A 21250-nucleotide genomic window follows, 5' to 3' on the forward strand; every position below is an offset into this window, starting at 1 on the left:
CTGTCGATAGTAGTGCTGTATCTCTACTGTCGTTTTTTGTCTGTCCGTTCCCATAACTGGTGCATCTCCTTATTTTATTAATGTAATCTGTATATATTCTTTAGATTCTTCTTCAGTTATTCTAAAAATATTTTGGTACCAGTGCATCTCTTATTCTTGATATTCTTCTTCTTCAAGTGCTATCTCCGAGGAGGAGGTCGGCAATCATCATAGCTATTCGGACTTTTGAGACGGCTGCTCTGAAAAGTTCATTTGATGTACATCCGTACCACTCTCTCACGTTGCACAGCCATGACATTCTAAGCCTTCCTATGCTTCTTTTTCCATGGATCTTTCCCTGCATAATTAGTTGGAGCAAGGTGTATTTCTCTCCACGTGTAATATGTCCGAAATATTCCAATTTTCTTGTTTTAATTGTATTTAAAATTTCTATTTCTTTATTCATCCTTCTCAGAACCTCTTTGTTTGTGACGTGTTTTGTCCACGATATTTTCAGGATTCTTCTATACACCCTCTATACAGCTCGAATGATTCCAGTTTTTTCATTGATGTCGCATTCAAGGTCCAAGATTCCATTCCATAAAACAAAGTCGAAAAAATATAGCACCTCGCCAACCTAACTCTTAGTTCCAATTTTAAATCCCTTGTACATAGCACTCTTCTCATTTTGTTGAAATTTGTTCTAGCCTTTTCTATTCTGATTTTGATCTCCTGAATGTAATAATTTGTGGAGTTAATCATTATTCTCAGATATGCATATTTGTTCACTTGTTAGACCTTGGTTCCGTTTATTAGAAGATTCTCGTTATTTCTTTGAGTTTTCGATATTCTCATAAATTTCGTCTTCTTGGCGTTCATTGTTAGACCTTACTCTTTTCCATACTCTGCCATTCTGGTCACCAGTCTCTGAAGATCTTCAATATTTTCGACCAAGATCACAGTGTCGTCCGCATATTTAATGTTTTTAATGGGAACTCCATTTACCTTTTTTCCAGCTGTTTCACTCTCAAGAGCGTTTTTAAATCTCTTCGGAGTAGGAATTAAAAAGAATTGGCGTAAATACGCATCCCTGTCTGACTCCACGTCTAATTTCAATTTCTTCTGACAGCTGTTCGGTAACACGTACTTTTGCTCGCTGTTTATAGTATAAATTTGATATGATCCTGAGGTCGTTGAAGTCAATCTTCTTTGATTTCAGGACATTCATTAATTGTTTATGTCGTACTTTATCGACTGCTTTATTATAGTCAATAAAACATGCGTATATACCTCGATTGACGTCCAGGCATCTTTGTATCAGTATATTAAGTGAAAAAAGAGCTTCACGCGTTCCTAGGCCTTTGCGAAAACCAAATTGTGTATCATTAACGTCTATGTCCAGTTTGTGATATATTCTTGATATGAAGACTTCTTTATCGGCGGAGTTATTTATGCACCAAGAGTGTTATTGAGATGATTACGCCCGAAAAGGAACATAATCCAGCCAGAGGGCCTTTGTCCCGAGGCATGGATGTTGCTCAATGGGCATAATCATCCTGTAACACCAGTGCTGCATACAAAATATGCATATACTCGTATATTTTGTAGGTGCCGTAAAATAAAAAGTAAAAACGTCTCAATTTTAGTTTTTGTATTGTGTGAAGTGAAAAATAAAATCTTGTATGTAACACTGGTGTAACTTGATGATTATGCCCATCGAGCAACATCCATCCCTCGGGCTAGAGGCCCTCTGGGTGAATTATGCTGCTTCCGGGTGTAAGCATCGTAATAACACCCTTGATGCGTAAATAACTATTAAACCATTGTTTTTTAATTAATAATAAAGCGTCTATGGCGCCGAGGACGCTCATTTGTATAATGAAAATTTAAAACAGCAAAAATGTGTGCCCGAGATATTTTCTCTCTCTTATACACGCATGTCCTTCAGCGCTTCATTAACGATTAAAAACTAATGTTTTAAAATTAAATAGGCCCAAAATACTTATCGGAAAATAGTAGAACAAGGTTTGAACTTGTATTTAGGTCCTTGATAAATTCAAAAATAATGTTTCTTACTTGTGTTTTTGAGCTTTGAAAATCGTAATTTTGCGTTTTTCTCAGTTTTAAATTAGTTATATCTCGAAAAGGATCAAGTTTACAAAAAAAACTACAAAAGATTTATTTTGTTCAGAATGATCCAAAAAATTCAAACATTTTACCTGGGAGCCTTCTTGAACCTTATTTTGGGGTATCTCATGAAAGTGATTATGCAAAAAAATCTCATGGGAATATTTTTCCGAACGAACCCGAGCTTTTTGCCTTATCTATAAACGATTTTAGTCGATTTATACAAGCATATAATGCAAATAAGTATCATTTTTGCTTACTGTTGGGATTAACCTTTCAGAGTTAACGTGCGAAATAAAAAAATATTAATGTAATTTATAATTGGGAGTGATCTATTGATTATGTTTTCTCTATAAGCATATCTTGAAAATTTTCATGCGAAATTTCTCTTTGATTCTGAGCCAGAAGTTTGGAATGAGATTTTAAAGAGATACACGACCACGACACCGACATGGAATAAGAAATTAAGAGCCAATCTCAGAAGTCTTGAATGTTCCACAGAGTGACGTATTTCATTGGTAAGGATGGAACAACTAAATGGAAGAAACATGAAGGAAACCGCCGGATACGAACTCGCAGTGACAGTTTAATGAAGGTAAAAATTTCTGGAGTAACTAGGGAAGTACGACATATGAAAAGCGCATCAAACATTTGGAGTTGTTTTTTTACTGAAGAGATTTTGCAAACCATTGTAGATAACACGAATATCTTTATTGAACTGTGTTCTTATAATCTCAGTCATAAGTCTGCAAAAAACAGATATTTTAAAACTTACAGCAATATTGGGTCTTTTATATATAGCTGGGGTAACCAAAAGGAATAACCACATGAATGCAGAAGATCTCTTTAGGACAAACGGTTCATCGCCAGAGATTTTTAGATTGACAATATCCCTTGCACAGGTTAAGTTTTTACTCAGACACACTCGTTTTGATGATAAATTTGCCTCTCTAATCGAACACGATTAGAGAGGCAAAAATATGACAAATTGACAGTTGTGGGAGAATGATTCGTTTAATTCAAATTTACCTAAACATTTTTCATTATCAGCATATACAATGGTAGATGAAAAACTGGAAGTTTTTAGTAATAAATGTGGCTTTATGGTATATATGCCCAATAAACCTAATAAATATGGCATACAAACCTACGCATTAGTAGACGCTAAGTTTCCTTATACCACAAATCTAGAGGTGTACGTTAGACAACAGCCACCGGGCCCAAAATTGATACGAGCAATATTTCCCTCGTTTCTCGCCTCTGCAGCCCTATATCTGATTCTTACATATATGTCACCATTGAAGATAAATTACGAAGATGGAAAAAATATATGTGAGAATTATTCGAAGATGCAGCACGAAGTTCGACTGAAATAAAGAATTCCTACTGCCCAAAAATAACAAACGAAGAAGTAACTATGGCCATTAAGCGGATTAAAGATGGGAAATCACCACGACCAGGAAAAAGCCAGAAGCTCTTTAAACAGCCTTAGGAAGATTCTCTGCAACTTATCTTTAAGTATCAATATATGCATAAGAATTCTTAGATGTTACATCTTTAGTGGCCTCCTCTATGGACACATGACACATCTAAAATAAGACGACTACAAGAAACAACGGAGATGAAAATACTCCGACGAATATCAGGGAAAAGTCTGTTGGATAGGGAGAGAAGCGAAAACATGAGATGAGCATGCAATATAGAAGACATAAATGGATGGGTGACAAAACGGAAACAGCATAAGTCACCAAATGGACGAAGAATTATTAGCACACCAAGAAAAAGATGGTGCGATAATTTAAACAATTTATTAGGCTAATATTAAAGAAGAAATAGGCTTTAAAGCCTACATAAAAGAAGGGAGAAGAAGATAAAAAAGCTAGAAACCTACAGAGGTATCAACTCATTAAACATCACTCTGAAACGTACAACTAAAATTTTGCAAGAACGAGTTAATTACGAAAGAAATGTGATTGTTACTGAAACATCTATCTATATTTCTACACATCTTAAACAAAAGATCAGACAAAGCAACGTTAAGAAAGCGGCGAATGCCCACAGAAGACGGTTAAGATTACTGGATCGGCCGGAAAAGTTGGCGATGTCTATCTTTTGAGATTCTAAATGTGTTAATTACATCAATTAGTTAAATAATGCCTGTCTTGTACTATGAAGATCTAATGGACCGTTTGGACGCCGATTTAAAAAAATGCAGAAGAAAAATTACACTCATTGAAGTAGGAATTGATCAATCACCTACTATAGTGTCCCGATTTAATCACCTGTAATGATTTCCTGTTCGCAAAATAAAAGAATAGATTAGAAATGTAAGGTAAAAAACGTTGGGAAAAATAAATGACGTAAATAATAAAAGTCATGCTTTTTCTTATTTAAAGTTCATTATTGGAAAACCATCCCCCTGCTGTCTAAGTAATAAATCTATGATGTAAAACCTGTTTACTTAACGTTGTCAAATATGTTATCTTACCTGTGAAGAAAATTATTATCACTGATCCACCCGCGCTCAATCAAAAGTGACAATTAACTTTCTATGGTCCGTATTTAATTGTCTGTATTTACAAAATCACGCTGATAAGATAATACCTGATAAACACTTTGTAATAGAGAACGTGGTCCGTGTACAAAAAATGGTATAAATTAGCTACTTTGTATGGATTTTTAATCTTTTTGATTGTTGTATTGGATTGGGGACACTGATTGAGCGATTAATCATTCTGTACCAGATACATACAATAAAATACACGATTAGAAGTGAAAAAAGTTCATTTTGGGTGGTTAATTTTTATTATTTTAACTAAGCAATATGATAATCAAATCTCAACTATACTTAATTTATTTTCTAAGGCAACAATTACACTATTATTGCTTTTTTTAAATAAAAATGAACTCCAGATTTATTTTTATTATTTATTATTATTTATTTATATAAAGTACCCCTACAACTATGGCCATTGGTACAGGAACACTAACGTTAGATATTAAATAACGAACTCAATTAATAATTATATGACTTTAACTAATGTCTGTTAGATATAACTAACTATATTACGTCTTGTGGTAAAGCTAGACGGTTTAAAAACAATTTCGTAATCTCTGTAAGTTGGTGGTCACAACGAGGCGCCGACCCTCGCCCCAACCATAGGATCATACTATTATATTACCAATCGCCAGGTAAAATAAATGCATTATTTTAAATGCGAGCGTTCACTGTTACTGCTATGATCTAGGTGAGGATACAATGCGATGGTCTCCGTTCTGGACGTACCCTTAAGGTTGTAAAGCATTCCTTTAAGAGTAACTTTCAAGATCAATGTTTTTTATAGGTTAGTGAAAAGTTGGACGAGTTCCTAAGAAACTCAAGAAACCATGAGTAAGTTTGGTGTGGTTTATTCTGAGTCTTCTAACAATCTGTGTTTCTCTTCTAGTTAGGAAGTCCAGGGAGAGGTGTGAGAGGTGGCTTTTGGATTTTTGCAGAAATAGTTATCTGATAACTTCACTAATAATGCCCTGGTCTAAAATAAGTTTGAGATCGTTAGCTATGGTATAATTTCACTATTTGAGAGAGTGAGTCATCGTTTAAAGGCCCAGAAATGCGGAAAGCTGTTTGGAAATCCAGTGACGTACACTTACTTTTATTTTAACGTTAATTATATTTTATTTTTCAAATATTAATGTTCGAAATAGGCCACAATATATTTATTTACAAGTTTTTACTGACGTTTCGATCTCTATATCCAAAGACCGCTTTCAAAGATATAAATGGTAGTTATATTTATTTTATTTGTTTATTATTATATATTTTTATAATCTTATATTGTTTATTTTCTTTTTTTTTCTATCTTTAAAAACGGAATAGAGATCGAAACGTCAATGTATTAAACATGTAAATAGATATATTGTGGCTTATGTCCAACCTTCTCCCTAAAAATACAGAATGCCACAAACAAGCAGCTATAGAAAAATAAATATATCTGTCATTTGTATGTTTGAAAACGGTCTCTTTATAGAGATCGAAACGTCCGTAAATTAAACATTTGAATAAATATATTGTGGCTTATTCCCAACATCATTTCTAAAAATACAGAACGACAAGCGAAAAGCCATAGAAAATAAATAGTACTATCATTTGTATAATTGAAAACGGTCTCTGGATATAGAGATTGAAACGTCAATAAATAAACATATGAATAAATATTTTGTGGCTCATTCCCTACATTCCCCTAAAAATACAGAATGCCACAAACAAAAAGCTATAAAAAAGAAGTAATTTTGCAGAAAGTTTACTGATGCCAACCGGCTGTCGCGGAAGTTACGCTAAAACGTCTTTTGACGTGACCCGTCCTTAAACAGTTACACAATGAAATTTTTTTAAAACAAATTTTAAGACAGTTTCCACACCTCCCCAGAGGTATGTCTTGTGGCGCGATACTTTTTTTAAATGGGTGTTCGCCAAGAGCCATATTGTCTTATTAAATAAAATGAACAAAACCCTTAAACAGTATAAAACAAAACAAAATAAAATCCTATAAAACAAAATAAAATTCTATAAAAACAAAATAAAAATAATGTTTGATGTGTTTAAACACAAACACTATACACACTTACTATGTTCTTCTCGTTTTTTTTTTGTTTTTGGTTTTTTTTCTAAACCTGAAGATACAGTGCTGCTATCGCTGTCATTATCTTCACCACCTGGTGTAATTATAATTGGCTCTAGTAAAACTTAGATATGAGTGTCAAGTTCCCACATACGATGTTCTTCTTTAATTATGTGGCCTATACATTTAGCCCATTTCGCTGGAGTTACATGAAGGATTGCTTGAATCAAAAGTTTCTTAATTTCGTTTAATTTGAACGTTTTGTTATTGCGTGCTACATCTCCTTTCACTTGCTCCCAGATAAGTTCAATGGGATTAAGTTCGCAATGATAAGGTGGTAGACGCAGAACTTTGACACCATAATCTTTTGCAGTTTCATCTACAGCATATTTAAGATATTCAATTTTCCTTAACCGTGCAATGTCAAGGAGCTAAATTTTGAGCATTGATTCTTCGTATGCAATCCCCTTTTCTGTAAGCCATTCTTGAATCCTCCCTTTCAATTTCTTTAATAATCACCTGTTTTTTTCGACTCAAATTGAAGAAAACCATCATCAAGAAACCCTGTATCACTTCCTATATGGGTGACGATTAAACGCCGTCCCTTTCCTGATGGAGCTTTTAATCCTGTATATCAGCCTTCTATAAATGCTTCGCGTTTACTTTTGACATTTAAATCTTGCCAAACTTTTCCAACTGTATGACCTTTTCCAACCTTGGTTAATCCAGGTTTCATCCAAATAACATATTTTGCGTCCAGTGCTGCGAATTTTGCGTATTTCTTCTAAATATTTTCTTCTCCGCACAATAATTTTATTTTTTTCTAATAGCATACTTTTTCTGTTGAGTTTTACATATCGAAAGTTCATTTCACGCATGGTCCTGGTTAAGACTCTACGAGATATCTTGGGTAAGGAGTCATCGTTTTCGAGCTCTTGAGAAATATTTTTCAGTGTTGGAATTACATTCCGAAAATAAAATTAATGAATTTTTCGACGTATAATATTCCTTGTCTCGTCATCCAAAACAATGCTTTTCCTACCTCTAGTTTTACCTTTTTCTTGCTTTTTATTTTCCGATGTATTTTTAAGTACACGATAAATACAGCTAACGGATACGTTTGTTAAACTGCTACAAATGTCGACCGCTTGGCTAACATTTAATTCCATTTTTCTGCCGACAATTGCTTCATAAACGTTTCGTATTATTACCTTCTCTTCGGACGTTAACATTTTCCGTCTCTTTTGCGGCATTTCATTTTTGGAATCAACATCAGAATTTTGCAGTCTTCTCTTGGAACAACTCGGTTTTTCGTCCAACTCCAATAAAACTCAAACCAAATAATCACAGAATATAACTAAACATTTACTATAAAACGACAAACTATAACACTCGTATTATCAATAACACGTTTTATCAATAACACAAACTTATCGCATAAAATACCCTACTCTCAGATACGCCAATGTAAATAACCTATTGTTGATGGGCACTCGCTCGACAAAAACTAGTTTGACGGCTTTCTGTGGATCTGAATTGAAACGGAGTTCCGTTGCTAATTCCAAAGTTGCCAAACGATTGAAAAATATTGTTTTAAAATATCGATTTTTATTTTATAAATTTAAATATGTAACGAAACGGAACATATAAATAAAATTTATTTCATTACAATTTTGTGCTTAATTTTTACTATTGAAAAGATCAGGTTTTTTTGTATTTTTATGACGGTAATAATCGCTGCATGGAAGAATACAGGTTTTGTATGACCATAATTACTACTTGTGAACAAGAATTGGCTACACTGTACGACAACTTCTGGTCAAGTCTACTATAGAGAAGCACAAATAAATATACTACTTAATATATTCTGTAATTTCTTATGAGGAAACGCAAATTGCAATCGAGAAAACAGGCAGTTTTCGAGGGCCGCTGTGTACATTTAAATTTGAGGATATTCTGCGTTTAAACTATGATATCACTCTTCTAAATTGAGGGTTTCTACTTTAGTTGAATTATGGTTATCCCAAAACTATAGTTGGTAGCTTCTTTCGCAAAATGGTCTGCTGTTTCATTACCAGTAATTAAATTATAAGAAAGCAGCCATATGTGAGAGACTTTTTTAAAGTGAGCAGAAAGATTTTGGTAAATACTTTAAATCAATTGATGCTCATTGAGAATTGTATTGATTAAATGGATAAATGGAAGGAAATATGTAAACGTTTCATGTTAAGGGTAAGCAAGATGATCTTACAAGTTCATATTTAGTGATAACTGCACAACCAATAACAGTGAGTGATAGTTTTAGAAGCATTGGTAAAGAGAATTAAATTATTTGTTTTTTTTTTGTATAATTTCTAAATATGCTTTTGTTATAAGAACGTTAGGTGATTCGTGATTCATGTTTGTTAACGACGGTGATATGTCTATTGAAGGAAGATTGAGTATAGGTTTCATGATCAGATGTTGTTTATTGTAAGAAGAGGGAATTGTGAGCGCTATTGTAAACAGAGTTTAATAAATCTATGTCAGATGTAGAGACAGAGAAATGGATAAAGATATTGTAGTCGAGCTTAGATCGGATACGAGCTATGTAGACTTTCAATAAAGTTGTTTCATTGGCACCTCATTAAGGATGACTATGGGTTTTAAGAACGTTGAGCCTTCTAAAACAAGATTTTAAGTTCATAGACGTGATTTTTCCAATTTAATCTGGAGTCAAATAATATCATATCGAGAATTTTACATTGATTAACAACAGATAGTGGAGAATTGTTGAATAAAATTTCGGGCAAGGGAGTAGAGGTCTTTCTGGAAAATTTTATAATTTAGTTTTATTCGGAAATAATGATGATCCTAGTTTGTTAGATCTATCTTGAAGAAGATTTACTGCATATTGTAGAAGTTTACATGTAATGGAAACAGATTTACTATGGTAGTAAATGATTAGGTCATCAGCGTATTGGACGTTTTTTATGGAAACAGAAATACCTGCATAACTCGTTAATTGCCAGAATGAATAGAGTTGAACTTAATACAGATCCTTAAGGAACACCATCATTTTAAATAAGATATTGAGAATGTTTACCGTTAGTAAAGGCTTTAAAAGTTCTTCCAGTTATAAAGTTTTTTACAAATGAAAGAATATTACCATCTAAATTATAGTAGGAGAGTGTATCACTGATTGATCACTGATTCTAGAGATTGAATCAAATGCCCCTTCAATGTCAAATATAATTGCTACGACATATTGTTAATTGTTGATTGGATAGGGGAAGCCGTGTTACTTTTATTGAATTTATCTTCGATATAATATGCAAGTGTGTCGGCAATTACTTGGCTGTTACAGATAACTGTATTGTTGAAAATTATTGGACCAGTCTTAAGGTTAGTTTTATTGCCTTGGATTTGTGAATTTTGTTCCATAGTTGAGTGGGATTCTTTTGAGTCTTTTTCATACTGAGATATGAGGTAAATATTTGCGAACAAAAAACCGCGTAAGCAATCGGGCAACATTGTCTATTTTTCAGTTGTGGTGCAACTGCATTTTCCGAGTAAATACTTTTATTTAAAGTTTTTCAACTATGTTCCTGATAAACATTATTAAAGTAAAAATATTTACCTATTTGTTTATCATTTTTGTGTATTTATCATATTCGTCATTGAACTGTTTTTAATATGAACGAACTACGATAACTACCAATGCCAAATATTTTTTAATATTTTCCAAACTAGGTATGCAATAAAAATCACACAAGTAATAGAAATTGATGAATTTGTTTCCAAATATGATAGACACTGAGCGTCACACATTCTTTAGTTATTATAAATTTGTGTGTGTGCTTATTTTTACTGTTTGGTTAAACTACAAACCTAACTAAACACTAAGAATAAATACATCTGAATGTAAAACATGACAAACATGTAAAACAGGATGCAAAGAAAACCAAAGAAAAATTTCTATCAACCAGGAAAACAGTGTCGCAAGGCCTTAATTGAAAAAAGGTTCGAGTATAACAGACCCTTAGAGCTTACTTACTTTCCTAGTCCGGATCACTTCTTTAAACTTAATACTTACAATGTTTCGCCACTTGGATGTCCCTGTCATTAGCTGCCATTAGGTCAAGGTGAATGCTGCCTGGGTCAAGTTTGTGCAAACCAATAGATGTTCAGGATTTCCTATCTTCTGCGTAGTCCCATCTTTTTGTTTAACCTTTACTCATGTAAGGTAATTGATAGTCTGTAGCCATATTTTCTTTTGATGTTAAAACAGGCAGCAGCAACCGACGGTTCTCTCCAAAGATGTAGACCACCTCGTTGAGCGGCCATTTCAATCAGAAGCTGCTACTAGATTTCAACATTGATGGATGCAATTGATGGCCAAACATGGCATGGCGTGGGTCACTATTTTGCTTCTTCTTCACGATCTCAGAAATCACTTTCCTTATAATGTTTGAAGGAGCAATTTCGATCAACGGGTATAAGTCTTAGACTGGAGTAGGTTTCTTAAAACTTTTGGCGAGACTCAGAACACTTGACATTGGAGGGTAAACCATTAGAGAGGGTCGACAAGTATAAATACCTCTGAGCAATAGCTCGAAAAGGATTTATAAAATACAAGTCAATGTTTACAAACAAGAAATTCAATATGCATTCGAAATGTGGGTATATAGGCGTATTCTTAAAATTCCTTGGACTGCAAAAGTCCCAAACGAAGAAGTGTCAAGACAAATTGGACATGGCAGAGACCTTATGAACACAATTAAAATAAGAAAAACATCGTATCTTGACTACATACGTCGAAACGATAAGTACTCTCTTCTATACGTCATCTAACATGACTAACCTCAGTGTTGAATAGATATTTTACGTTGTAAAAGAGAGGGAAGCGTTTAAAGAAGTGATCTTCGTTAGAAGACGGCACAATAAGAAGAAAAAATAATTCCGTATAAATATAATTAGGCATACGGTCATTTAATTTTTGTATGTTAAAGTTTTGCAACCATTTCAAATTTATACGCGAATGTAAGCAGTGCATGGAAAAACATGTTGTGTGTCTCTGATTGTCAAGGAATGGTATTGACAATTAAAGAGTGGCAGAGAAGAGACGAATCATAAGCTGCGATCAAGTTACTTAAGTACTGTATCAACAGAAAAGAATTTGACATGGGTGGAAAGCTTGATTAGAGAACTGGATTACAGAAAAGTTAAATGCGCAATAGATTTCTCACCTTTTGTCAGAGGATCAAAAGAAAAAATGCAACATCTCACAGAATACAGGTAAATGGTAATGGCTTTCTCTCGTCAATATTTTCCAGCGACGAATCTTGGTTTTATTATTTTGAACCATCCAGTAAGCTAAACAACTTAGCTGGAGACTTAGGAATGGCAAGAGAGATGGAACAAGAACTCGTGGCAAACATCTCGGAAACAAACATAATGGCAGGGATAATCAGATCCATGAACTGAAGAGAAGACTCGGTCTTAGGTGGGCAGCATATGGAAAACTGGGAGAAACTTTTAAAAGTGAGCTGCCCACATGCCTAAAGAGAAAAATACTTGATCAATGCGTCCTCCCAGTGTTAACATACGGAGAAGAAACACTTACTCCAACAAAAGCCTCGGCTATCAAACTGAAAGTCACACAGAGAAGAAAAGAGTTAGGACACACCATGTTAGGAATAACTCTGCGGGACAAAATAAAAATTGAAGAGGTCAGAAGCAGAACCAAGGTGACGACATCATCGAAAGGATAGCCAGACTAAAATGAGAATTAAAAGAGAAAAGAGAATATTGGAATAGAGACCAGGGGAAGACAAGAGAAGCCTTGGTCGACCACGATTTAAGAAGAAAAAATAAAAACTGGATAAGAGTGGCGCTAGATAGATGTGGTTGAAAACACGAAGAAGAGGCCTATGTTCAGCAGTGGACTTTTGAGGCTATATGTTGATGAGTAAGTTGTCATTGATGCAATAAAAACAATAAATTATCTGTCACTAAAGAAGTTTACAGTTCAGCCCTTTGCAGGAAAAGGTTATGTTAATAGTTTTTTTTTACCATGAAAGACCCTTTATCGTAGCGTATCGTAGAGTACATATCAACGCAAACCTGTATAATGAAACATTAAACAAGCTCCATCAAGAAAAAAGACGAAAATGTCTAGGGAAGCTCTCACGTGGTAGCATTCTTCCGCACAGCAATGCTCAGCCTCATTTTGCCAAAGTAGTAAAAGAAAATCTACAATGAAAGAATTGGAGATATTAGAGCATAGTTTTCACACCTTTGTGTGAAAAGTAAGAAAAAAGTAGAAAATTCAGTAAAAGAATTCTTCGAGCAAGAGGCACAAGGTTTCTTTAAGTTGGGTATATATCGGTTAGTGAAACAATGGTACCTGTGCCTTAATTATAGTGTTAATTATTTGTAGATATAATTGCAAATAAATTTTTTCTGGACCAAAGAGGTATTTCAATTGGTCAAGCATAGTGCTGGATAATGATCGGAATCATCATCATCATCATCCAGCCTCATTTTCACATCCATTGTTGGATATAGGCCTCCTCCAAACGTCTCCAGTTCTCTCTATCTCTAGCTGCTGCAATCCAGTTTGTTTATATTCTCCTTAGGTCGTCGGTCCATCGGGTAGGTGGTCTGCCTCGACTTCGCTTGTCGGCTCTTGGTCTCCACTCCAATAATCTCTTCGTCCACCTTCCGTCTTCCATTCTAGCAATATTTCCAGCGCACCTCCACTTTTGTTTATTGATTCGCAGTATAATATCGTCTACGCCAGTTCATCAGCGTATCTCCTCATTTCTCACGCGATCTTTCAAGGTCAGGCCCAGCATTGATCTCTCCATTCCCCTTTGTGTTACCCTCAGTTTTTCGGTAGTAGTTTTCGTTAAAGTTAGGGTCTCTGCTCTGTAGGTCAAGACTGGTAAGATGCATTGGTTAAATGCCTTCCTTTTCAGGTGAATTGGGGTATTTGTTTTAAAAATGTCTCTCATCCTTCCATATGCCGCCCATCCCAACGTGATTCGTCTATTTAGCTCGCAGGTTTGGTTGTCTCTGGTTGTTCTAATTTCATGACCCAAGTATGTGTATTTATCGATTAAGTCTACCTTGTTGTTATTGATCTGTATCTCTTCGCTGGGAACCATATTGGTCATCATTTTGGTTCTCTCGAAATTTATCTCCAGCCCAGTTTCTTGTAGTATGTCATTCAGTTCTTGGAGCATGTCTTTGATCTTTCCCAGATTATCTGACAGAAGCACGATATCGTCCGCAAAACGTAGATGGTTTAATCTTTCTTCATCGATGGATATTCCTTTCTGTTGCCATGTTAGTCTTTTAAATGCATACTCAAGAACGGTAATCAACAGCTTTGGTGACATGGTATCACCTTGCCTGACTTTCCTTTTTATCTTTATTTTATTAGTTGCTGAATGTAGACTTATGGTTATTGTGGCGTTTTCATATATATTTTTAACTATATTACAATATCTGTGGTCGACCCTGCAATCTTGTAGTGCCCTTAAGATGGACGGTAGTTCCACTGTATCAAACGCTTTTTTAAAGTCTACAAATATCACTGCCAAGGGACGGTTATATTCGTTAATTTTTTCTATCAGGGTTTTTAGGCACTGCAGGTGATCGTTTGTGCCGTAATTATGGCGGAAACCGGCTTGTTCCCGAGGTTGGTAAAAATCCAGCTTTGTCTCTAATCTGTTCGTTATTATTCGGGTGTATAATTTATAAAGATGGTTAAGGAGACTGATTGGTCTGTATCTTTCCAGGTCTGCTATATCTCCCTTCTTGTGTAAGAGTACAGTTATTGCATTATTCCACTTTGTTGGGATATTTTGATTCCATAGGCATAGATTAAAGAACTTTTGAATTTTGGCTATCAGTACTGAGCCTCCTATCTTTATCGCTTCCGTGACGACACCGTCCTCCCCCGGAGCTTTGTTATTCTTCATCTTTTTTAGAGCCTTGTAAATTTCGTCTAAGGAGATTTCTGGGATATCTTCGGAACCCTGATTTTGAACCTTCCTGAATGATCGGAATATATGATTAAATAAAATATAAGATAGAAATAGTTTGTTTTGTTTCCAACTTACAAAACAAGACAGTTTTTGTAATTAGAAAATGATATTTTGTAAACAACTTTTTGCTTCAATCTGAACGTAGAAATGACAAAAATAAAAAGGGGTTTATCGTTTCAGGGTTATTACATATATTTTATTTTCATGAAAGCATCTAAACACAAACTGAGGAGATGCCTTAAATAAACAATTACGTAACTCGTTTGAGTTTTACAACCACAATTTTTTTTTAATTATGACTGTAATATTACGTAACATCAAAAATTACGTTTATTATCACATATATGCCTTTACATCTATAAAAGTCGATTTTTATATGTTTTCGTAAAGTGCAAACAATAAATATTCACTTTTAATTTCACAAGTTTATTGCACATCTGGTTCTCATTACGAAACCAAAAACAAACTTTAAAAATGCCAGGGAGTTTGTTTTTTAACAATCGATCTGTGGAATATTTTTTTGTTTTTAACATTGTTTGTTCCAGTAATTTAGCAGAATAGTTAATAGACCAGAGAAATAAGAATTTATCAAGACTTTTTTCAAAAATTTTACACGGCTTTATTTATAAATATTACAGTTAAAAAAAATCATTTAATAATTTCAAACATTTCAAATTTTACTAACTTAAATTGCAAATAGATTTATTTTAAGATAAATCCTTGCTAAGCTTTAAACATAAAGGGTTATTGAGCGAGTCTCTTGGAGAATAGCGCCCTTTCTAGCAGTTTATTATAGTGTATTTTTATGTATGAGAGAGTAATAAAACAATAAATTATGTATGCAAATCCCTAAACTGTTGATACGGGTGACTCAATGAAAAACAGATATTTGTCAACAAGTTTACAGAAGTATATAGGAAAACAATTTTAAATTGACTATGACCACCAGGTATAAAGGTTGGAGCAGAATAGAATACAATAGTTGTGAGGGTTACTAATCCCTAAATAAGGTTGCCAGTGTCGGAGTGATGGAGGTTAACAGGTACTAATGAATTTGCAAGAAATGTAAGATGTTTATTTTATTGGTTATATATAACCAATAAAAGTTTAATAAGTACCTACCTATTTGCAAAATAAAGTTTAATTCTTTAGATAAAATAAAACGTTTTATTTTATCTATTTGCAAAATAAAGTTTAATTATTTGCCTATTTGCAAAATAAAGTTTAATCCTTTAGATAAAATAAAACGTTTTATTTTATCTGAAATGAGTGCATTCCACGAAGTAAGGGTTTCAACAATCAAACATTTAATTCTTTATTTCCAGGAATCTACGACAGTAATTGACTAGATAATTACCTTCTAAACTTATTCCACAGAAAATGTGATAGTGGGTTTTTCCATTTTGTATATAGGAAGGTCCAAGTGGCGTATTCAAAATTCTTAACAGTTCACTAAAAGTAGGTACTTCAGTTGCAAGGTGCAGTTTATTGTGTATACTAGTGTTATGGAAAATTTGGAAGTGCCGTGTAAACGCCGAAAAATTGGTCCTCTAACAGTTAATGAAAAAACATTAATATTTAATTGTTTTAAATCATTTACAGACAAACGTTTATGTGAAAGTGTTAATGAGACCGTTGAGTTAGTTAGCAGTACACTTGGTGTTGGGAAATCTACGATTTACAGAGTTATTAAAGAAGAGAAATGTGGTAGTTTTCAAATGCCACGTAATGTTCCAGGGAAACCAAAATTTCAAATAGAATATTATTTTAAAGAAGGACTTCGACGGAAAGTGCATGAATTCTTCTTTAGACAAGAATTTCCAACATTGGATAAAGTTCTTGTCTCAGTTCGAGATGATAAGGATTACCCAGAAATGAGTCGAAGTACGTTATGGAAACTTTTAAAAGAAATAGGCTTCCTCTGGAAAAAGAATCCCAGAAAGTCTATTTTATTAGAAAGAAGCGATATTGTCATATGGAGAAGACATTTTCTAAGAACCATAAAGGAAATGAGAAACCAAAAAAGAAAAATATTTTATCTTGATGAAACATGGATCAACGAGGGTCATACACCAAATAAATTTTGGCAGGATAAAACTGTTACAAGTCAAAGGCACGCTTTTGTAAATAACTTATCTACTGGTTTAAACCCACCATCAGGAAAGGGACGCAGGCTGATAATAGTACACATTGGCAGTTCAGACGGTTTTGTTGAAGGTGGTTTATTAACTTTTGAATCAACTCGTACCGGTGACTACCATGAAGACATGAACGCTGATGTCTTTCAAGAATGGTTCGAACAAATGATAGATTTTCTTCCTAAGAACTGTGTAATAGTAATGGATAATGCAAGTTATCACTCCAGACTTATAGAAGGACTGCCCACAACTAAGTGGTTAAAAAAAGACTTGCAGAATTGGCAAGAGTTCAAAAAATATTACGTACCATCCCGGATCTATAAGAAAGGAACTTTATTCGTTGTGTGCCCTTCATAAAGAAAAATTTAAAAAATAGGAAATTGATGAAATTGCCAAAAATCGTGGAATGACAGTACTTAGATCCCCACCATATCATTGTGAATTAAACCCGATTGAACTGGTATGGGCACAGATAAAGAGTGAAGTTTCAAGAAAAAATACCACTTTTAAAATTCATGATGTTAAACAGTTGTTTTTGGAGGCCGTAAATAATGTAAAACCTAAAAACTGGGAAAAGACAGTAAATCACACTATTAAAAAAGAGGAAAAAATATGGAAGCTGGACAATATTACTGATAAAATGATCGAGCCAGTTATTATAAATCTTGGTTCTGAAAGTTCATCTTCTGAATCTGATTTGGATTTGTAACAAGTAGCTGTAAGTTTTATATTAATATTTTTATTCATCTATTTAACATACCTTAGACGGTTTTAAAAACTCTTTTTCTCTTTTGTAATTTTTAAAAATAAAAAAAAATGTGAATTTTTTAAAACCCTTTTTAATGTAGGCCAGTCAGTTCTAATATAGTGTGTGATAAAAGAGGTCACTTTTGTTTACATACACATAACACTTTATAACACTGAAATAATTCATTTATTTTTTACAATTATTCAAAGTAATTTTTCAATTAATCTTGAGCACGCCCATGGAGTGGTCGGAGCTACCAGTTAAAATTATGCTAATTACTCTCTCGTTCATAAAAATAAACTATAGCAGTTTATTAGCAGTATTTCCAATGGGACACTCAGTAGAGTAGATTCTAATAAATTCATCATTATTTTCAAATAAATAGTTATTTTTAACTCATTGTTTACATAAGTAGCATACATTTTATTAACTTTTTATTTATATTTCAAATTAACGAGTTAATTTATATGCAAATATTTTAATACAGACTTTTTTTGAAGAACATCAATTTTTGACATTTTTTATATGATAAACAAAGCTAACTATTACTCAAATAATATATAATATACATTAAATTTATAAATAATTGCTGGGTTATTAAAAAAAAACATTATTTATGAAAAATTCAGTTCATTTATCATGCGCAGAAAAACATTTTCATAGATTAACTCTTTTTATTTACGAATAATAATTGATGACCTAGAACTGGAAGGTGTTGACACCTCCATATACTTAGGGTCGCTGCTAACCAAAGATAACAACGTCAGTGAAGAAATAAAAAGAAGAATAGTGTTCGCCAATAAGTGTTACTATGGCTTAAGAAGACAGATGGCCTCAAAAATGCCTAGAAAAATTAAACTGACTGTATACAAAACACTAATAAGACCAGTGCTAACATATGGTTCAGAAACTTGGACACTAACACAGAATGACCAAGAATTGCTCAAACGTTTTGAGCGAAAAATACTAAGACGAATATATGGAGGCATAAAAGAACAAGGTTTGTGGCGCAGGTGTTACAATTTTGAGTTGTATAGAAGGTTTGGAGAACCTTCATTAAGTAAAATTCATTAAGGTAGCACGCCTCAGATGGATAGGTCATGTAATCAGACGAGAGGAAGATGCCATAGTCAGAAAAGTTTTTGACCGAAGAGGGCCGATCGGACAACGAAGAAGAGGAAGACCGAGACTTAGGTACCAAGACAACCTAGAAAATGATTTGAAGTCTATCGGAATTAGAGCATGGAGAAGAGTTGCCAGAGACAGGGGCGAATGGAGGATTGTTCTGAAGAAGGCTTTGGCTCATAAAGAGCTGTAACGCCACTGATGATGATGATGATGAACTCTTCTTATTTGATTTAAATGTCGTAGAAACCTTCTAATTTTATTATTTTTTGTCGTACAGCGCTGCAAAAAAAATTTTAATTTTTAAAAATTTGGGATAAACAAAAATATATAAAAATAATTTTTGTGAATTTGCAGTACTTTTGTTATACTATCCATTTAGAATCTAAAACAATTATTGTTTAGATAGTAGTTACAGCAAATCTCAATAAACCCTGAATTTTTGTTTATTTCCCTGTGCTATAAAACAAATTAAAATCAAAATAGCTTATATCTAAGTTATATAATAGAAGATATCTTAGTCAGAATTAAATATAAACTGAAAACAAAGCATAATGTGGTTTTGACAACATATCGGATATTGTAATTAAGAAAATTGCTTTCCACATTTTGGTTCATTTGCCCACTTGGTAAATATTTCTTTCAACACTGATATTTTCCCTAGTATTTTAAAAAATTCTGTCAGTTCACCTATTTTAAAAAAGGTGATCAATGATACTGGATTAATCTCAAATTATTGACCAATATCAATTGTTAAATATGCAGTGTTGAAACAACATTGACATTTTTATTTTAAACATCAATAAAGTGATCAAAAAGATCCATAATCTTCAAATTAAACATTGGAATCTTCTGCGACATCAGTCGTTTGTTTGTGTCCAATATGATGTACTCATAGATAGATTAAACGCATATGGTATTAGTAGAGTTGGGCATATGTAGTTTGGTTCCTATTTTAGCTTTAGGCTTCGTCTTTTCCACATTTAGCTTTTGTCTAATTTTGCCCTGCATGTTCTCTTCAGTAACGCTATAAACCTGAACGAAATACCAGATGAATGGTCCAAAGCATATATAACCTCGATACATAAAAAGGGAGATAAGAAGAAATGCAGGAACTACAGACGCATCAGTGTGATAGCATGCATGGGCAGGTTATATGGAAAATTACTGAAAGAAAAACTGGAAAAATCTATCTCAAATAAAATCGGAGAAGATCAGGCGGGGTCCACGGCAGGAAGATCTTGCATAGACCACATATATACACTCCAACAATTAATTGAAAAAAAAAATGGCAAAAAATAGACCAGCACACATGGCATTCATAGATTTAAAAAAGGCATATTTCACGGTCCCCAGAAAACAACTATGGAACACCATGAAGGAAATCGGAATAACTCAGAGGTTAATAGAAGCCTTAGAAAAGGTTAAAAAAACCTTTACAACAACAACAAGGTAAGAGTTAAAACCGGCAATAAATACTCCAACGAATGTAAGACCACAATGAATACCAATACCAATACCTGAAGGGATGGGAATACCAATCCGGGACAACTTCTTGTACACATTAAGCTTTGCAGATGACCAAGTGGTAACGGTCAATATGAAGAAGATCTGTGCTATATGCTCCGAAAATTAGAAAAGGAATACACAAAAAATGGACTGGAAATAAATCTAGAAAAGACCGAATATTTAACAACAGAGCAAGAACCAGTGAAAAAACTTGGAAATGGACGATAATAGGGAAATTAATGGCACTGACAAATTCAAATGTTTAGGATTCATACTCTCAAAAAATGGAACCACCGAGCAAGAGATAACCAGCAGATTAGCACAGATAAGAACATGTATTAAACAAATGAACGGGGTACTGTGGGATAGACAGATTACCAGAAATACAAAGAAAAGAATTTATAACACCTTGGTACGCAGTATAATGACCTATGGAGCAGAGAATTGGGTAATAAATAAACGAAACAGGTCCAAAATCACAGCAACTGAAATGGAGTTCATGAGAAGAAGTTGCAGAGTGACAAAAATGGATCGCATCAGAAATGAGAAGATAAAACGAAGAATGGCAGTAGAACAAGACATACTCAGCTACATGGAAGAAAAACGTTTAATTTGGTATGGACATGTGAGAAGAACAGATCATACAAGGTGGATTCGGTGTATTTCGGATAACGGTGAAATTCTACATGATAAAAACTCAGTTCACAATATTTCAGTGAACATCTAAATATAAGCGATATTGAAGGAGGTTATAATATAGACAATTAACTTTATTTACAACTTCAACTACACAATGAAGACACAACAAGAGAAGAAGTGCCAAATGTCATCCTAAAACTGAAAGACAATAAGGCCCCAGAAATCCATGAAATATGTTCGGAAATGTATAAAAAAAGGTGGTGATCAACTTTTTGCAGCAATCCATAAACTAATAGTACTTATATGGCAGAATGAATTGGTACCTAAGAG

General features: G+C 33.7%; 1 protein-coding gene across 2 annotated transcripts in view; it reads right to left on the reverse strand.

The window, feature by feature from the left end:
* LOC140441012 (cationic amino acid transporter 2-like) overlaps window positions 1-21250 on the reverse strand; it is a 109209-nt gene that overhangs the window by 68638 nt on the left and 19321 nt on the right. The window contains exon 1 of one of the 2 annotated variants that reach the window (XM_072531402.1): window positions 4595-4754. The exons of the other annotated variant lie outside the window; for it this stretch is intronic. The gene's annotated coding sequence lies outside the window, so the exon portion shown is untranslated. Of the gene's footprint in view, window positions 1-4594; window positions 4755-21250 lie in introns of those variants that run through there. 2 annotated transcript variants of the gene reach the window in all.

The sequence above is a fragment of the Diabrotica undecimpunctata genome, chromosome 5 (assembly GCF_040954645.1).
Source record: "Diabrotica undecimpunctata isolate CICGRU chromosome 5, icDiaUnde3, whole genome shotgun sequence".
In the NCBI taxonomy this organism is placed as follows: Eukaryota; Metazoa; Arthropoda; class Insecta; order Coleoptera; family Chrysomelidae; genus Diabrotica; species Diabrotica undecimpunctata.